At 38.7% G+C, this 18,934-nt stretch overlaps 1 protein-coding gene and 1 long non-coding RNA gene across 19 annotated transcripts in view; one reads left to right on the top strand and one right to left on the bottom strand.

Annotated features, from left to right (window-relative positions):
* CACNA1C (calcium voltage-gated channel subunit alpha1 C) overlaps positions 1 to 18,934 on the top strand; it is a 572,293-nt gene that overhangs the window by 300,440 nt on the left and 252,919 nt on the right. The window lies entirely within an intron of this gene.
* LOC112540114 (uncharacterized) overlaps positions 1 to 18,934 on the bottom strand; it is a 149,902-nt gene that overhangs the window by 71,562 nt on the left and 59,406 nt on the right. For 2 of the 3 annotated variants that reach the window (XR_015796274.1, XR_015796273.1), the window contains one exon: positions 13,912 to 15,999. The exons of the other annotated variant lie outside the window; for it this stretch is intronic. This is a non-coding gene — a long non-coding RNA (uncharacterized LOC112540114). Of the gene's footprint in view, positions 1 to 13,911; positions 16,000 to 18,934 lie in introns of those variants that run through there. 3 annotated transcript variants of the gene reach the window in all.

Here is an 18,934-nt window from a genome sequence, read left to right on the forward strand (position 1 = left end):
TTTTCATTTAGATTTTTAGGCTGCCAGATTTGCTTTCCTCTCTCCTTCCCTTCATTCCATTCCAGCATCTTGCCAGATGCTTGTATTATCCAAATGCTTCTTAAGGGGTAAAGATTCAAAGTAGTTTAATCAAGTATGAATCAACTGCATGCTTTTCATTTCATGACAGGGGTATCAGGATAAAATATAGCAACCTTATTTAAATCTACCCATCTTCTTCACAACAGAATGCCGTTGTGTTGGCTTGCCTCAATTTTTATATTGTAAACATTAACTTGCAATAATCAGCTATAATTGCAAGAGAAAAGCCACAGTAGTAAATAATTTAAAAAATAGGTAATCGGGTGCTGCCACTGCCTTCTCCAATAATATTAAATAATATAAAGATCAGCAACTTTATAGATGTAGAGATCTCTGCAAGAGGATGCCAGAGCTTTGAGAGTCAGGGGGCCTTGCTGAGTGGAATCGATTTGGTACGGGTGGACTAAGTAGGTGATCATGAAAAAAACAGACAGAAATATCACCAACACATTTCAATTTTAGATATTATCATTTTATCATCACCTTATTTTAGCTAACGATTAATAACGGTAGGATATTATAATTTAAGGAGTAATAATTATGTAGTGTAATAAATAACACTATAGGATAGGCCATTTGACTTCATGTATAAATAACATTTAGGCGGCCAAATTATACTTATGATATAGATTTTACTTGATATTATTATATCTAAGATATTTAAGTAGACATGTTATGTGCATTTTTAGTTGTATTGGTCTATGACTGTAATAAACTGTTTAATTTAATTTAAGGATGCCAGAGCTTAGGCAATAAACCTAAGACTGAGAAACTGAAATGTCATTGGGAATTACCTGCCAATATTATATAGACTAGATATAGCCAAATGATAGCTCTTGAGAAACATACAGTCTAGGACTCTCACTGCCCAAAATAAAGACACCTCCTTATGCAGATGCCCACAAACAAACACCCAGTGCAGGAGGAAAGGTTACATTCCCAAATCTATCAAGGGAGAACACCTAATCTACAGAACCAAACCTACAAATCCAGCAATGCCTCCAAATCTCTGCCTGAAGACGTAACATGGTCCTGTTTCTCTTACACTGAACACTGATCTCTGAATCACCTGCAGCTTGGGAGAGCTTTCTGTTTTGTTGTTTGGTGCTTGAATTTGGGAGGGTTTAAGGGACAAAATAGGCAATTCTTTAAAAGTTCAAACAGTCTTCCTATAGCACAACAGTGGGCCTTTTCCATGCTTGGGGAGTTTTTAAGGGGCAAAATTAGAGTCCAAGGTATAATTTTCACCCAACCTATAAAATCAAAAATAAGTTTGATTCATGTATGTTGGCCCCATCCACTCCAGTAATATCACAGTCACCAGCCATACCCTTTGCAACTTCCAAGCAGCACTGAAACAGAAGGCAACTGAAGGCAAAAGGTTGGCCATTTCTCCCAACTTTTTTGGTTGGGAAAACTGATGTGCTGCACCCATTTGGCTACAAGGTTTCTTGAGTGCCTAGCTGATTCCATTTATTGATGAAACAGTCTTTATTCAAAGAACTCCAAGACAAAATGGCCAGTTGTATATCTGAAGAGCAATGAATTGGATAAAGATGTCCTAGATTTTTGTCATGCATAGTCTGGATATCCTCGCCGGCATTAATCTAGAACTAAAGAATGATTCCATTTTGTCTGACCACTCCATCATGATTTTTGATTAGAAGCAGGCAGGATTATATAGATACAGAAATGAACAGTGTAATGTCCTTGACCATACTTGGTCAAGGGAACACTATTTTTAAATCATGAAGCTCACTGTGTAAGGCTAATCACTGACATGTCAGACTAACATAAGATGTTAGATTCAAAGGCAGTTGGCATAGTTAGATGCTTCTTGTAGAAAACATGTGATAAAAATAATAATTAGGTGATTCATCTTTCTAAGCTGATTGTCTTTGGTAAGAAGAAGACATCATATCTAGCACCAGACTAGATAAGTCTTCATCCACAGCACTGCCAAAGCGCTTCTAAGCTGTGTACCTTTGACAAATGCTGGGTGACTCCCTGTAGTGTTTGCTGAAACTCTTCCAGGCTGGCTGCCTTTGGTGCACACTGTGGGTAATCTCATCTTAGAGCCCATCAGCAAATCAAAGATCTAGAAAGAGTGGCTTTGGCATGTACTGAAATCCCACAGCTTGTAGGCTGAAATGTCTTATCCTGGAAGTATTTGGGTCAGTGCTGGGAGAAAGGGCTGAAAGGAGCCTTCTTCCAAAGCATTGGCTCAAAGCAGTTTGAAGCAATGTAAATTTCTTCATCAAAGGGAATTGCGCTGCCATTTCACTTCAGTAAAGAAAATCCCATCACCTCTACAGTGCAAATTTTCTGTGCCGTCACTGCTGATTGCCAGCCAACAAGATAACAAGCTGGATGCCTGCCACAATCCAGTGTCAGACCAAGCTCAGGCAGAACTTCTAAAGGAAAAGATTCCTTTTTACCAGTATCTTAAGATGGCAACTCTAAACATAGTCAACACTTGATACAGGCCAAGACCAGGGATCTAGGAATCAAGTGATGAATCCAGGTGGAGAGAGAGGAGACATGATGGGGTGGAATCCAGAATTCTGAGCACAGCATAACAAGGTAAACACAACAGAGTTGAGGCAGGAAAAGTTGTTCTCAGCATTTTCTCTCATGGAGTGAGACCAATAAATCAGCCATGCTGAGCCTCCACCCAATACACAGTGGAGGCATATACTCTTTAGAGTTTATATTTCTGCTGGCCAGGGTTTTGGCAAGGTTCTTCAACCTGTGGAGCTCAGCTCTCTGCTGTTGGATTCTTATCACTTACCTCTGCATAGGACTGGTGATGTTCTAAGTCTGAGAAGCTGTCAGTGGGTGCACGCAAGATGTTCTGGGGGCTTGCTGGATCTGCCTCAACCAGAGTGGGCACTGGCTCCACCAGTGTTGGCATTATCTATGCCAAGATTATTGTCCCTAGATGCTCCTGGTTCTACTTCCTCCCCCTCCTGCTCCTCGTCTGAAGAGATATCCAGCAGAGTCATAACAGCAAATCTCTTCTGCAAAATGAATCTAAGTTGCTTTGCACAGATCTCCTGGAGCCCGACTTTGTCAGATGTGGCCTCATTATTAATGCCATTTTTGAGTGGGAAAAATTGTGTGTCGCTGGTAACTGCACTTGTTGATGGGGTACATGATGATGGAGGAGGAGAAGAAAGTATTGGATCTTGTTACACCTTATCAGGATGGTGCTGGCTTCACACAAAAGGGGAAATTATATGTCTTAAGAAGTCTGTAAGGAATATCCTGATGAAAACTGGACAGGAGCTTCCAGATCCTGTTTTTAATAAGTTTAATTATGACTTTTTTTTTACAGTGTTTTCAGTAAACTAACTGTACTCTTACAGCCAATTGAGAAATTTTCATTTTCATTTGGTGTTCCTCAGAAGGCCAATGATTAGTCTATAACATTTCAGATATGCTACTTAGAAAAGTAATATATTCATAAATTTCTCTAAAGTGAGGTAAAATACAACCCACTTAATTACTAGCAGATAAACATAACAATTCTTTTTCCTTGAAGCACCCAGAACATTCATACTTAGCTAATTAAGCTACCAGATAAATGATTATTCAAAATAAAGAGAGATTGAGGAGATGGGAGTGAAGCAAAAGAAGTGAATTGTTATATGCACAGACATCGCTTTTTTAGGTAATGAGTTGTTCCAGGAAAAAAACAACTTGTGGAAAATTATAAGGAAAAGAACAGCAATTAGCTCAACAATGTCTATGGCACCAAACCCACCTCTTTTGTCTGGTTATCAGAAAGCTGTTGTGTGTGAAGAAGAATATTCAGCTGTTCTTCAAGCCAATATTATTATCTTAGAGGGTTTTTTTTATAGTTGAAGCAATGTTCTCTGACTTGGTATCGCCCAGATATGTGACTCTGTTCTCTGCTTTGTGTATAAAGGATGTATATACTGCAACTGTCTCTCTTTTCAGTAAATAACAGAACAATCGTACATATGTCCACCTATGTGAAGAAAGACCTACAGAGTTCAGTTATGACTTCCCAGAGTAGCATTTATTGGAGTTTTGGAGCTTGGAATGCCTCTTGTTTCTAGCACATGCCCAGAATTGTCAGCATAGCCATGAACTTAAAGGCCTTATGCATTTTGTCTCGCTCGGTGTAGAAAGCCACAGAGATGACCTGGGAGAAAATGTGCAGAAGTGGTTACAAAAACAAAAGCATGCTTTATGCCCGGGAAACAGCGAAAGTGTGAGGAGGAAGCTCAGACTGGCTCCACCAATTTTAGGGAAATTGTTAAAAGGGAGAGCTTGAAGACTTATTAGAAATTTACTCTTCCTAGTATATTTATCGATCTTTTCTGAATGGTTGCCCCATATTCCAATATACTGTATCTCATTCCAATAGAGATATCCCTTATTTCAGCACAAGACTCCAAAACATCAACACAACTACTTGGCATTGTCCATTCACTTTGACATTTGTGAAACCAGCATGCATTTCTAAGGAGAAAAGAAAAAAAGAACAGGGAAGAAAAGAAATAGCAAGATAGGAGATGTGGAGGAAAGATTATTTTTATACTTCCTTCTATCATCCAAGAGTGTCACAATGTGTGCATCTTTTCTAGGGTCCAGAAAAACAGACATGAGATCTGGGTGGGTTTGTGATTATTGTTGGTGTTTCTAGAGTTGTTTTCTCTTTCCTTTGATTAAGTTGATCTTTCTATTATGGACTGCTGTTTAGAATCAGGGGATTGATTGCAGGCTTGGAAAGTTTTAAGGTTATTTACAACAGCAACTTCACATCTACAGAGGTAGCGTTCCTCATGTCTTAGTATTCTGAAGAGATGGTACATTTAGTGTATGTACTGTACATGCCAGGGGATAAAAGACTGGTCTTTGTGGAGAATATTATTTAAATACTATTGTACTTATTCTCAGTTTGCTCTTCTGGTTGGAGGAAGTTGTAGAACAAGGATTAGCTCCTGCAATAGGAGGTTCCTGTAAAAAAGGTTCTGGACTCTGGCATAATACAGTTAATACTGGATGCATTTAGATTTGGGCTGTCCCTCAATATTCTCTGCAGAATTTAGCACATTTAACTGGAAGAATAGACCCAAGGAATGTTCAATAGTTCCTCATCAAGCAAGTGAGATATTGAATAGGGTGCCACAGGTTTTGGTGCTGAGCCCTCTAACTCATCAACATTTCTATTAATGAGTTAGATGAGGAGGAAGAAAGAATGCTCATCAAATTTGCAGATAAACTAAACTGGATGGGGTAGCAAATATCCTAGAAGATAGAAATAAACTTCAAAGTGAATTTGATAGGTTAGAGAAATGGGCCAAAAATAACAGAATGAAATTTTAATGAAGACAAATGCAAAGTTTTTCACTCAGGTAATAGAAAGCATACAAACAAATGTAGGAGTGGGAATATCTGTACTTGTGAAAAAGAATATGGAATAGTAGTTGATTGCAAACTAAATATGAGTCAGCAGTGTGATGTGGCTGCAAAAAAAACCCAAATGCAATTTTAAGCTGCATTAACTAAAGTACAGCTTCCAAATCAGGGGACAAATTGTCAGTGTAGCTTGGGATATACCTCAAATATTGTCTCCAGTTCTAGGCAGAACATTTCAAATAGGATTCAAACAAACCAGAACAGTTTTGGAGAAGGGCAAAAAGGATAATCAGGGGACTAGAAAATAAAATCTGTGAAAAGAGATCAAAGGCTCAAGGGATGTTTAGCCTTGACAACGGAAGGTTTAGCAAAATACAATAGTACTATTTAAATTGATTAACCTGTCACAATTAATTAACTCTCAGTGGAAAACAATGAAGAATTCAAAATAAAACATCTATGTTGTTTTAATCAAAAATAAGCACTTATATAAAAAAGTAGATTGTCAATCAGAAAATGTTACATTATCTCTCCCTTTGGGAAAAAAAGAATCTTGGACAGGTCTGGTGAATATCGAAAGCTTAGTTTCCTCTTTCAAAAATGTATAAAATCAGGTGAACTTGGAATGTATTTGTAATTACAAGCTTTTTCCTCTTTCTATGTTTTTATTTGTTTTGTTGTGTTGGTTTTTTGAGTGGTGGGTTATTTATTTTGATTGTATGTGTATTTGTTTGAAAATGGACTATCTTGTATAATGTAAATAAATAAATAAGTAGATGGCACATGCAAGATTCCAAAGCCCTCTTGACCAATTTAGATTTTAATAATAACTGATTCAGATTTGTGGTGGAAAAATACCCAAAGAACTTACCAAAGCAACTGGAAAGGATTTGAACAATCATTTTATTGAATACACTGAGTCACCAGACTCTATGCCTTGGGGCAAAGAGTTCTGTTAATGTGTTTGTGTGCATGTGTATATGTACACACACACACACAATATATAAATATATATATATATAGAGAGAGAGAGAGAGAGAGAGAATGTGTATCTGTGTGTGTGTGTGTGTGTCTGTCTATCTATAGGTTTCATAAATATAGTGTATATAATATGTGCAATAATGCCATTAGGCTAACATAGGCTGTTGCTTGGTAACAAAGGTGAGTTAACAATTTTCTGATGAGCCACTAAATCCTGACTGTGAAAACCCTACAAAGAGATGCTTTGGTGTGCATTGTTTATACTTTGTTAAGAGTATATGTGATAAGGATGTACAATCTGTTCAATCGTCCTTGAGATGTCTAGTTTCCTAGGAAACAAGCTGTTGTCACAGATCAAGGAATGAGATCCCAGAATGCTCAGCAATCATGTCTGGTTATATGATCTATGATAATACAGCTAGGCCTTACCATTTTTAAAAACAAGCTAAACTAATTCTTTAATATGAACTAACTATATCAGGGAATATATAGTGCATAGCAGGTATATAGTGTATTATCACGTTGCTTAATATACTTGATTAAACTAAGTTTGGTTTGCCTGTTTCTAAATAAAATATTGCCAGTGGAAAATACTTAGGCAATAATGTCATCCACAGATTAAAACCTTTCTGATTAAGATCACCATGGTTTGGCTAAATCCATTTTTACCAGTTATTAAGAACTCAGCTCATGTCATGCAACAGCCTATTATCTAGCTAGTTAGGCCATAACCTACATCTCTCCCATCAACACTATTTTAGTAGCCAGACATTCACCTCTTCCTTTCCTTTCCCAGTCATCTTCCATGAACATCTGAACTCTCAAGATCTTGAGCTTTGCTCCTAGATCTTCAAAGCCAATGATGAAACACCTGTAACTGTCCTCATGAGGATTAGCAGGAAAGGATAATTGTCAGGAAACCTGATAAATCTTATCTGTCTTCCTGGCAGAGAGTATACTCCATGAGCCAGTGGCTCTGATCAGTAAAATGTGTTTCTGTTCTTGTAGTGAAGCACTAAGTACCCCAGCTCTTCATTTTCTTGCAAGATGCAGCTGCATTCCCTCTGTCCATCATGGATCCATCATCCTGTCTCCTTTTCAGTATTGCCCTTTTTCTTCTCCTGAAGCCTTTGAGACTGTTTCCTTCTGCATGTGACTGAAAGCTGTTTGTGTATTTCAGGAGTACAGATTATCTTCTGCATCTTTTTCTGCTTTGCTTGCTTATTTGTTTGTCTGCCAATTCCTGCTGTATAGCCTTCATTATCTGATCTTCATCTTCTCTTATAAGCCTAAGTGTGGCCACTCCATTCCAGATTGTTGTCAGACAAGAATACAAACATGCTACAAACAGGAATTCAAGCCAGAATGCAAGCATGCTACAAGCATTGCATATAACAACTGCAGAGTTATGCCTATCATTGTCACCTTCATTCCACTGAAAATCAGGATGGCCCCAACCCTGCTGGCCTCCCATAAGGCCATAAAATGCCTCGGGCTGTTCCCCAGACATTCAGCCAAAGTGTGGGATGAGCCCATCCAGAAATGAAAGAACTTCAATGGAATATGCAATGGTTGGCCTCTGTTATTCCCCCCCCCCCCAAAAAAAATAATTTCTGGTTTCTTAAGGCATCAGCAACACAAAGAGTTTTATTTTTTATTATTTCTTCTTGTTCATGCTTCTATGTTACCCAAATGGTCATTGTTGACATGTGGTTAGGATTTGTTAGGGATATCTTCCCATACTAAGTCTCTGTTAGCTCTCCCTGTTCGCTTATTCAGTTTACTCAAATCTTGGAAACTGGCTGCCTTCTCAACCTCCTATGGTTTTTGCAGCAGCCCCTTGTTTAGGCAGGATCCTAATTCAAACCTGAAACCTCTTTAAATAGTATATCCTGCCTGCAAGGCTCAGTATTCATAACTCCAGGCTGCATTTCTTTAGCTGACGGTATATAGCAGTTCCGCAAAGAGCCACACATTCTCTGTGCTTCTCTTGATTGCTTTGAAAGTATTGTCATCACAATGGTGGGGAAAGACCCCACAGACTAAGTGACTGGGAGCCCTAAGTATGCTCATTCAGCTTTCCAGTATTGAATCTTGTTTAATTTGGGATGAAGAGCAGAATCGTACAAGTGATACTGATCAACCCTTGACTAGGGATTCAGGCATGGGCAAACAGAAATCAAGCGCTCACAAGGTTCAGGTGCAAGGAATTTTCCAGAAGACTCTAAACTTACCTCCCAAATCCAGTCTGTGTTTGTAGTTTGACAGAATGCAAGTTGCTTAGCTTTCCTATGAGCTTAATCGGGTATGTTATTTTTAAAGAATAGTAGGTGTTTTCATTTTGGAATTGCTACTTTTTGTTGTTTATGCCGTAGAACAGCAGTTTTCAAAGTGTGGGGGCCTCAATCATTTTTAAGAAAGTACTGTAAAGGGGTCCTGAGACCAAAATGCCGTAGAAGAATGGTAACAAGATAAAGTGCATGTTATATGCAGCCCCTCTGGGTTTCATTGCCTGAGAAAATGGCATGCAGCTATTAATGTGGTATTCTAGTCACTGTGTGCAATTATCTTGTACCACTAAGAAGTCTGTAACTCTGAATGTTTGAGACTGGGGAATGGAGAGAATTGCCCTTAATTTAAAAACTACTTAGTAGGCAGAGAATATTTTGGCCAATGTTGGAGATAAAAACAGATTATGGAACATGATTTACAGTGAGCCAGTTAATTACTTAGAAGCTCCTAAGATTTGAGAGTTGTCTTCTCCCTCTCTTCTCTCAATCTAGGGGCAATTTTGCTACCGACTGTAAGAGTCCTACTAAAACCCAAACCTCACTGAAAAACCACTCAAGGTTTTACAGATAGCAGAGGGCACATAGCGTGAATGTTTTTCACTAAAAGACCTTTCCCACAATATTAAAAAGTGATTTTGGATGGAGGGAAGTATTTTGGTTTGTTGTACCTTTTCTTTGTGTCAAGGAAGCCAGTGAAAGAAGGGTAATATCAAACCAATTAAGCAAGCCTGAATTCTTAGGCCCATGAGATGCTGGCAAAGGATGCTGCACCCTCAGCAAATAAGCCAGCCTTGCAGTGGACATGGTCACAGGACTTGTGTGGTATTGGCAGAACAAACAGGAGAGACCCAGCTTTCTTCTTTTTGTAACATTCTAGAAGCCTTTTAAGGCTGTTGGGGAAACTGACCTATATTTTAAAATTTGCAATTGTGAGAAAAGCTTGGAATATGCTTTGCTTTGATGGTGTAAGAGACGTGAGGAGGCTGTAAACTAGACCATGGAACCTAACTCTCAACTGGGCTGGGATGGTTTTCAGTATTGGATGTGACAGCGTTTTTGGATCTAGGTCAGAGATGATGAGTGTTGCATTTATACTATACAGATTATATTGCAAGATACCGCCACTGACTTGTACAAATAGGATGTGGATTTGGAACTGAAAGCAACATTGCAGCAATCAACTGCTTTTATCGGGCCAGACTTCACATTCTAGAACTGGAGACAAAGAGACCTTCCCGTGTTGTTAAATTAGAAATGTCAAATAATACTATTGTCAGCCAGTTATTTCTATTATATCTGTTCTCATATTTTCTATTAATCTACTTTGAGCCATGGCCAGAGAGATTGATTTCTCCAACAATTCATTATTGGTGTCTGAATGTTGAATAGGGTACAATTGCTAATGGCCCAATAATTTTACCAGTGGCTAGAATTTTTGAAAAAGTCTTTTAAATGAATACCATCATTTAAAAAAAAAAAATGTAACAATTACTTTTTCAGAGAAGCAGTTCTGAGTTCAAGGATCTGGCTCTCATGAGATTCTCCAACCATGATCTTTCCAGTTTCTTTTGCAATTCCCTTCAACAAGCCTGCTTTTGGTAGTGGGGGCAACAGGCAGTTTCCTTCCTCCCTCCTGGGATAGTCAGTGAGGAAAAATATCACACTTACTTATGAACTGACGGAAAACAACTACATTACATGCAATAGAGAAACAACAACCCTACAGATATATAAACAATATCACACAAATAACTTTAAACAAAACTAAGTTATTGAACTGGGTGGGAGTCCTGCAGAGAGACTTGGTGAGAAACTAGCAATCCTTCCTCTCTCACACCCATGTACACAACAGGCTGAGCAGTCTCCTTAAAGATACAGTACATTTCAAAGGTACAATACATATTTAAAACAATTCTCTCCCTGTGCTGGAAAGTGGGTTTGACTCAAAGAAGGGAGAGGGTAACACTGAACCATTACCGAAAAGATGTCTGAAGCCTGGGAAAGTAGGAAATGTGTGAGAGAAACTCCCACCAATTGTGTTATGTATAAGTCGAAGTAGACAGGCATTCAAGATTCTGTCACAATAACTTGGAATATACTCCATTAAAGTATATTCCAAGATTCCTATATCCTAACCTTGCCTATATTGAAGGGCTGACATCGCCTCCCTTGCAAATGTCCAAAGCCAACAGCTGGAGCCTTATGCAGCATTTCTTATTCTCCTTTGATTCTGCCCTCTGAGATAGATTCTTCCATGCTGGCCTTTCTGACCCTGTCCACTTCTGAATCTTCAAGCCTTGGTTCTCCCATGGTAAAATCATTAGGCAGTTTCCTTGTTGGTGAAACTGCCATCCTTTCTCCATGTTGGTTGAGCACCAATGGAGAACACTTTATACCTAATGCCTGAGTTTTGTTTTCTGACTGTTCTATTCTTTTGTCCAGAGGTCTCTAATTCTAATTTCCTTCCTGATTCCCAAGCGTCAACAGCAACTTCTTTATTTCACCTTTAACCACAATCTCTGTTTACCTTGACATCTCCAAGGAACCTATTTCCTTTTGATTCTGACTTCTTCCAGTTACAGTCATTTGCCAACAGATTTTGGCACCCAGGTTTTTACTTCCTTATTTCTCTTGAGAATCTCCCACCAGTTGCACCAAACTTTAAGAGTACCTCAAAATATTGAATTATTGAAGCCAGCCAAATATATCTGATTTATATCCTGATTTTTAGTATTGGTCTGCTAATAAGCATAGAAATATCTAAGGGAAATATTTAAGAATGCAAAGAGCAGTTATAATTTTACAGTTAGCATGTTAATTTAGGAAATAAACTCATCTGCAAGGAAGAGACAGTGTGAAAAATTCCATCCCTCCCTTCTGCACTACCTTCTATAAAATGTGTCTTGCAATAGCTCCTCCATGAAATACCTTTGCTACTGGCTGTTATTTCCTATGAATTAACACCAAAAAAAGAGTTGTTAGAAACTCTGCTTTGAGTGTTTTGTGGCTGTTAATCTTAAGTCCTCACTGCTTTTCATAGTTGAGTGCTACATGTTCTTTATCTCTGCTGTTGTTTATCAACAACTGTTTATTAAAGTTCAAACATGAAATAAATAAGATTTTCCCATCTTTTTTTTAATCTTACAAATTGAATATTTGGTGCCTATGTAATTCTTTCTGTGCCAATTTTAAAGAACATGTGGAGATCAGCATCAAGGCCAGTGAGCAAATTCATCTCCTTCCAACCATGATTCAGAAATGTTCACTTTGAGGTCCTTGCTGGGATTGTCAAGAAGACTGAAGTGTTTACCCCCAGCCTATGTTCATTCAAATCTTTTTGTTTGCACTTGCTGTATATTGTAGGTGAAATGCTACTGTAAGTCTAATCCTAAACAGGACCTGGTTTGGCTTGTGTAGATTGTAGCTGGGCATAATTAGGGGTGCCATCACAGACAATATGGCTAGGGGGTAATCATCAAAATACTGGTTCAACAGATAACAAAAGTAAAGTAAGCTGTCCTTTAACTAAATGCTTACTCCTTCTGAATAAGTTACAGACCAAACATGTCTCTTTATTAATTACAAAATAAAGGATTCATCATTAGCTACAACTGTACCTTTTTTAGTGTTTTTTTCCTCTCAAAATAAAAATAAGATACTGCATTTAAGTTATTCCGAGGTTCTGAGCCTTAAGTTGGTATTCTGTAGTAATTCAGTTAAGCACAGGAGACTTGGCATACAGGTACTAGATTCCATCAGTTTTCTGGTTAAATTAATAGCATATTTAAGGCCTTTAGAATTCAAGGCAGTGACTTAAATGAAATATACAAGCTCATTAAAAAGGTTAGGCAAATTAATCCTCTAATTTTATATCATTTGAGGACCAATACTCAAAAGAGCATCAGTGCAAGAACCTAGGGTATTTTAGATGACATTTATACATATTCATCTATAACTGCAACAAATTTAGACTCATTCTAATCATCAGTGTTCAAATACCTGTTTCTTCCTTTTGTTACTGTTTTCCATATGACAGCTCTGCCTAAACGGAGTCTCTAATACAACGCAGCTAATGGCATCCATTACTTGTAATTGAACTTTTTATTAAAGGAATGATTGCAGAAAGAAAAACTAATTAGAATTAAAGAAATTTGTCTGATTGCTCTGTTTTATGGTCTTGTTGTTGAAGGCCGACTGAATGACAATCTAAATTGTTTATTTGCGTCACCATCTCATCATTGAACGGGAAGGCGGGAATAAAGCAGGAGAGAGGCAGGAGACCCAATGTGTGGGAAAAGAAAAAGCAACAGAGGCATAAAAGCATCTTTCAAAGGAAAAGGAAGATAAATCCCAACCACAACAGTTGTGGTCACAAATAGGCTCAAACCAAACCAAAAAAAAAAACACATTATGTTTAGTGCAATGTCCTGCTCCTAATTCAGTACATTGTATTAGAGCATTAAGGCTCGTCTAGGTCAACCTCTGGATTCTCAGCCACCAGATGCTTCCAGAAAGCCAATTAACAGGCTACAAAAGCTGCAGCCTTCTCTCACTGTTGTTGCCTAAAAATAAGAGAGAGAATACTTGGATATTCAAGCTGTCAATCTGGAGGCAGTGTATCATTCTTGCTTTATCCTGTACAGATAAAATACATGAATATGGGTACATTCACCTGAGAAGAAGCAATGCTTGTTTGGAGTAGCGGGTGAAAGATACCTTCCTGATTGATTTATCCCTCCAAGCCAAAACCTTTGTTTCCTGGAAGAGAATTTGATTTTGTCAGATTGCCCTCCCTTGCCCAGCCCAGAACAGACCTCAAGAAAAATCTTGCTCAGCTTACTTCCGATCTCTAAACATTGTCCGGGCTTTATTAATAGCAGCTAGAAGAATGAAGGCTGATCATGTCAGAATTTTGTATTCAATACCAACTTTTATCTTTGCATGATAAAATGCAGACTGCATCCCCTCCTAATAATGCTGCCATCTGTTAGCAAGCACAGACATTTCCCTCCTATCTGTAAATTCATCCTTGCTGGTATTTGTACCTTATTTTTTGAGACCTGTGGCTTATATGTGATGTAGGGCCTCCATATTTAGGCTGCAAAAATCCAGATCGTGGCTAGTTAGCAGGAAAGAGATCTAATAGTCCTGATGTGATGTAACCCACATACAAAGCCAACATATTCATTTATTTATTTCATGATGAGCAGCCAGGCAATTGTGACAATTTTAAGCTATTTTGTTTTATTGATAACAATCAACAACAATAAAAACATATCTGGTATATAAAAGGCATCATTAACTTAACCTAAGGGCCAAAAATCTACTGGAACAATGCTGCTTTGGTCTGTTTTTGAAATATCTGTAGGGTAGGGGCCATTGATAACTCTGTGGGCAGAGGGTACCATGAAATGGGGGCCACCACCAAAAAGCCTTGTCACCTGGATTAGATGGGCAGATTTGCTTCTGGCAAGGCTTTGCCTGATATATCCTGGTGCTGTGCCATAAAGAGCTTTAAAGCTGATAAACAACACTTTCAATTGGACTGAGAAGTTTATTGGCAACCGATGCAGCAACTTCAGAATAGGTGTGACTTGATGGTGACCTATCAGGAATCCAGTCACCTCATTTTCTACTACCTGTAGCTTCCAGGCTGTCTCCAGAGGCAGCCCCACATGGAATGTACTGCAGTATTTCAGCAGGTAGTGATTAGGACATGAGCTACTGTTGTCAGGGCATTTTGATCAGGACAGGCCCCTGATCTTCTGTTTAAACTGGAGCCACAAATCCAGGAAAATCCCCAAATCACAAACCCCTTCTTCTTCAGGAGGGAATGTGGCCCTGTCCACAGAAACTACGAGAGCAGATGTTACAAGATCAGTGGGATGTCTATTGCCGACTAGCAAAGCTGCTTTTGAGCTTGTTTTGACCCATACATATCCTCACAGCCTCCAGGCACTAATTCAGGATTTCAACAGCACCTCTGGGTGGTGATGTATTGCTGGGTGTCATTGGCTAAGTCCATGGAGGCCCCTTCAGTAGAAAGGTACTGACTTCTCCCAGAGCCAGCTACTCACACCTTCTATATCCATTTGAATAAGCTAGAATCTAGCCCACAAGTGACAAAATTCAGACTACAGAGGATCCAATCCACTTCCTCAGGCTCTACAAGATTTTAAAAAATCCCAGATAGCAACACCAGGTGATTCCTTGTTCACTAGAATGGATTCTGCCAAGCTGGCATCCAAACCAGATACTTGTCCAGTATTTTCAAAATTATGAGCCATTTCTTCCTTATGTATTTCTTATTTGCAATGACTCCAGCTTGAAAAAGAAGATATACCAAATCTGGGCTGCAGAAATCCAAATAACCCCAAGATAGGAACAAAGAGTTAGCATTTTCTATTGTATATCTAGTGTTTTCTACTGTGTATACTATATACCAAAAATTGGTAATCCCAATTTTTGCAACCCATGTCTGATCGGTCTAAAATCTTTAGGAACTGATTGAAATGCAGCTAAAAGAAATTATTGTACTAGAAACTAAAAACAATATGAAGATTTTTGGCTATAGTATCTTCAAAGAGTTCCTTAGGCCAAGTTAATAGAACAGTACTGCTGCCGAAAAGAAAAGCATTACTTTTGTCTCATTATTCTAATCTATTACAAGGAGTCAATGTTTGAAATATAATAAACATTATATATTTGACAGGAAATAACAATATAATAAAGTGCATTTGTCTTGCACTGGCAAGACAGCTAATTTGATAGGAATGAACTAAGATGAGAAAATTAAAAAGAAATAGTATGATGGAATACCATTGAACATTACTTACAGAATTAGAGTATGCGAGGAGAGCGTGCGAAGGCTGAAGTTTTAAGAACACTGATTCACCAATAGCTACAAAATCTTCACCTCCTCCAGAGTTTTTTCTAAAAATTGTTGAGCTTTTCCAAGACAGTTTCTATTTTGGCAATAGTAATCAACCGAATATGCAACATGAACAGTCCACAAAGTAAATAACATTACTTTTGCTATATTCTTATGCTCTTTTCCTCAGTTTCTAATTAGATATTCTTCAATATTTTGGTCCTAACATCACCATCACACATCCATACATGGTGGTGAGAGGGTTGGGAATAGAACGGATTTCTCCATCTGAAGCATATCGAATGTATCTTTACACTGACTTCTTCAATGTGATTTGAGTCTTGAGCAATGTAATACGTAGCTTTGCATAATCATAACTGTGAGCTGAGAACAGAGAGAAAGAAAGAATATTTTGTAGGAAACATTATCATTTCATAATGGTTCATGTAGCAGGAGCTTCTTTACCACTTTATTTATTTACCATTGATTTGTTTTTTATTTGTTTATATGGTTTATATAGCTGCCAAGCTCATAGCAATGACCCTGAGCTGTGAAGCATAGAAATTCCTAACAGGTGCATTTTTCTCCTCAGCCCAAAGTGACAAGCAAGATTACACATCTTGTCATAAAGGTATTAAAGACACAATGCCCAAAACATATAGGAAGTTAAATGTCCTATTCCACCTGACATTTTGCCATTTTCAGACAGAAGGAACCATACCAAACTCAGATCACAATCTGTTACCTCAGAAAAATAATCTTTCTTGAACTGGTTCCAAACTTCAGTTCATCGATTTCTTCAAATAGTGGTGAAAAGATTAACAGGAATTGGAGGTCCCATTGAAGATCATGGGCTCTCTTTTGTCTCATGGAAGGTGAGCAAGCAAGAAGTTCCTATCTTTCACTAGGAGAGAAGGATCTTTAAAAAGTCTTCAGTTCTTTGCAAGTCCTGGGTATTAGGATTGTGCAAATTCATTGAAAGAGGTGCTTCAGAAATATGTGGGAGCACATATCAAACCCCTATTTTTGAATTGTCAAAATAGCCTTGTCTATTTCCAGGTTAGTCTCCAGGTTAAGAACGCCCAGTTTACAGATGACCCATAGTTAAGAATGGAGCCTATTGTAGCAATATTTGAGTTAAATATACAATGATTCAAGTTCATTACACAATCCTACTTACACAGTATTATACAACAATACTGTTCTGGCTTACATACAAATTCAGCTTAAGGACAGATCTTGGAATGGAACTTGTTCTTAAACTGGGCACTACTTGAACCTGATTTGTCACCTGCTCTTAGTTGTCTTTGAATGTACATGCTCGCACAGCCACTTTGCGTTGCATTTCCCCTCAAAGCAGAATGGCTGTGCCTGCACACGCATGTAGAGACAGTCAGGAGTTGCTTCTAAAGCAACTGCAGGAGCTGAGGAAAGAGCAGCTTAACATTTTAAAAAGCTGTGTTGAACCTCTTCCATGGGTTCTGAAGTACCTCCTTCAAAGCATCTATGCTGCTGTTTCACCTGATTCAGTTACACCCTCTCCATTCATTATTTGCAGGATGACGTGCAACAACTCTGAACATTGTTATCTACTCCTAGGTGGGTCTGGAGGGGGACAGGTATTTCTGCTCAGAGATGCTTTTCCCCTCATTACTAGGATTAGCTCAAAAACTGAGCAGAATCTTGGCATAGAGTCCTGCAGCTAAGCCCTGTCCTGGACTTTTTGCACACGCTGTTTTCTGCATTTGCACAACCTATTGAACTATGGGTTAGTTTCACACAAAACATTGCCACAAAGGAAAATTAATCTAAATGAAAACTAGCCAAGCTTAACATGTTCTGTGAATGCAGCCCCTAAGTATTTAATTGACCAAGTTAAGCCTGTATGAACACAGCCAGTCTCTTCTTCATGGAGCTGTTACTCTTTTCCCTGCTAAAGCCAAGATGGTAACACACATAGGACAAAAAAGTCAGTTTCCTGACCTGAGATAGATTTACATGTCAAAGCCTGCCCCTGCATTTAAAAAGGTAAATACATTTAGAGAAATATATCTACAGTGGTACCTCGGGTCACGAACGCTTCTGTTCACGACCAGTTCGGGTCATGAACAGCACCGTTCGCAAAATTTTGCTTCCGTTCGCGAACGCCGGATCGGGTGACGAACAGGATCCGTGGCCATTTTCCCTCCCGTGACACGTGGTCGTGGCTTCCTGTAGGGAGGGAGACTCTCCCTCCAGGCAATAACCGCCTCCCCACCCGCCTTCCTGTCCTCCACGCCAGAAGTCGCCTCGAGCAAGGTTAACGTTCTCTCTCTTCGTACTGTATTTTGTTTCATATTTTTGTGGTTTAAAAAAAAAATACATATGGTTCAGAACGGATTAACCATAATTACATTGAACCTTATGGGAAAATTTGATTCGGGACGTGACCAAAATCAGTTGGCGACCAAACGGAGGGGTCAGAACGGATTAACCGTATTTACATTGAACCTTATGGGAAAATTTGATTCGGGTCGCGACCAGAGTCGCGGAATGAATTAAGTTCGTGAACCGAGGTACCACTGTATTTATAAAAACATATCTTAAGGTACCTTATATTGCATAAAATTGCTTTGCATTGAATATTGCATTGGAAATGACATATTAAGATTCAAACAGTTGGTCTCATTATGACTCTGCATCTGGGCTCCCAGTTTCCTTCAGATTCTACCCTCAACTTGGGGAGGAGCTATATTTATAACCAGCTCCAATGTTTCTATCTGAGGCACAGTTGGAAAAGGTGCAGAATGATAGACTCTAAAGCAGTGTTTCTCAACCTTGGCAACTTTCAGATGTGTGGACTTCAACTCCCAGAATTCTCCAGCCAGCATGCTGGCTGGGGAATTCTGGGAGCTGAAGTCCACACATCTTAAAGTTGCCAAGGTTGAGAAACATTGTTCTAAGGGTTGTAACGGTCCTTGGTGATCATCTAATCCAATCCCTTGCCCAGTGCAGAAATCCACTACTACATCATCCTTGACAGATGTCCATTCAGCCAGTTTTAAACACTTCCATCAAAGGTGAGCCTACCATCTCCCAAGGCAATTTGTTTCATTGTTGAATAGCTTTTACTAGTAGGAAATTTACCCTGATACCCAACTGAAATCTGCTTCTTGTAACTTAAACCCACTGTTTCTTGCCCTGTCTTCCAGAACAACTCTAAACAATTTTGTCCCATCTTCTACATGACAGTCTATCTTCTTTCCAGACTGAACGTACTCAGTGCTTCCAACCATTTGAGAGGTTGTCCTTCTGAACCCCTTATCATCTTGGTTGCTCT

Source organism: Python bivittatus, unplaced genomic scaffold (assembly GCF_059951505.1).
Source record: "Python bivittatus isolate LINGU-HERP-01145 unplaced genomic scaffold, Pbiv_v1 ctg000330_np1212, whole genome shotgun sequence".
In the NCBI taxonomy this organism is placed as follows: domain Eukaryota; kingdom Metazoa; phylum Chordata; class Lepidosauria; order Squamata; family Pythonidae; genus Python; species Python bivittatus.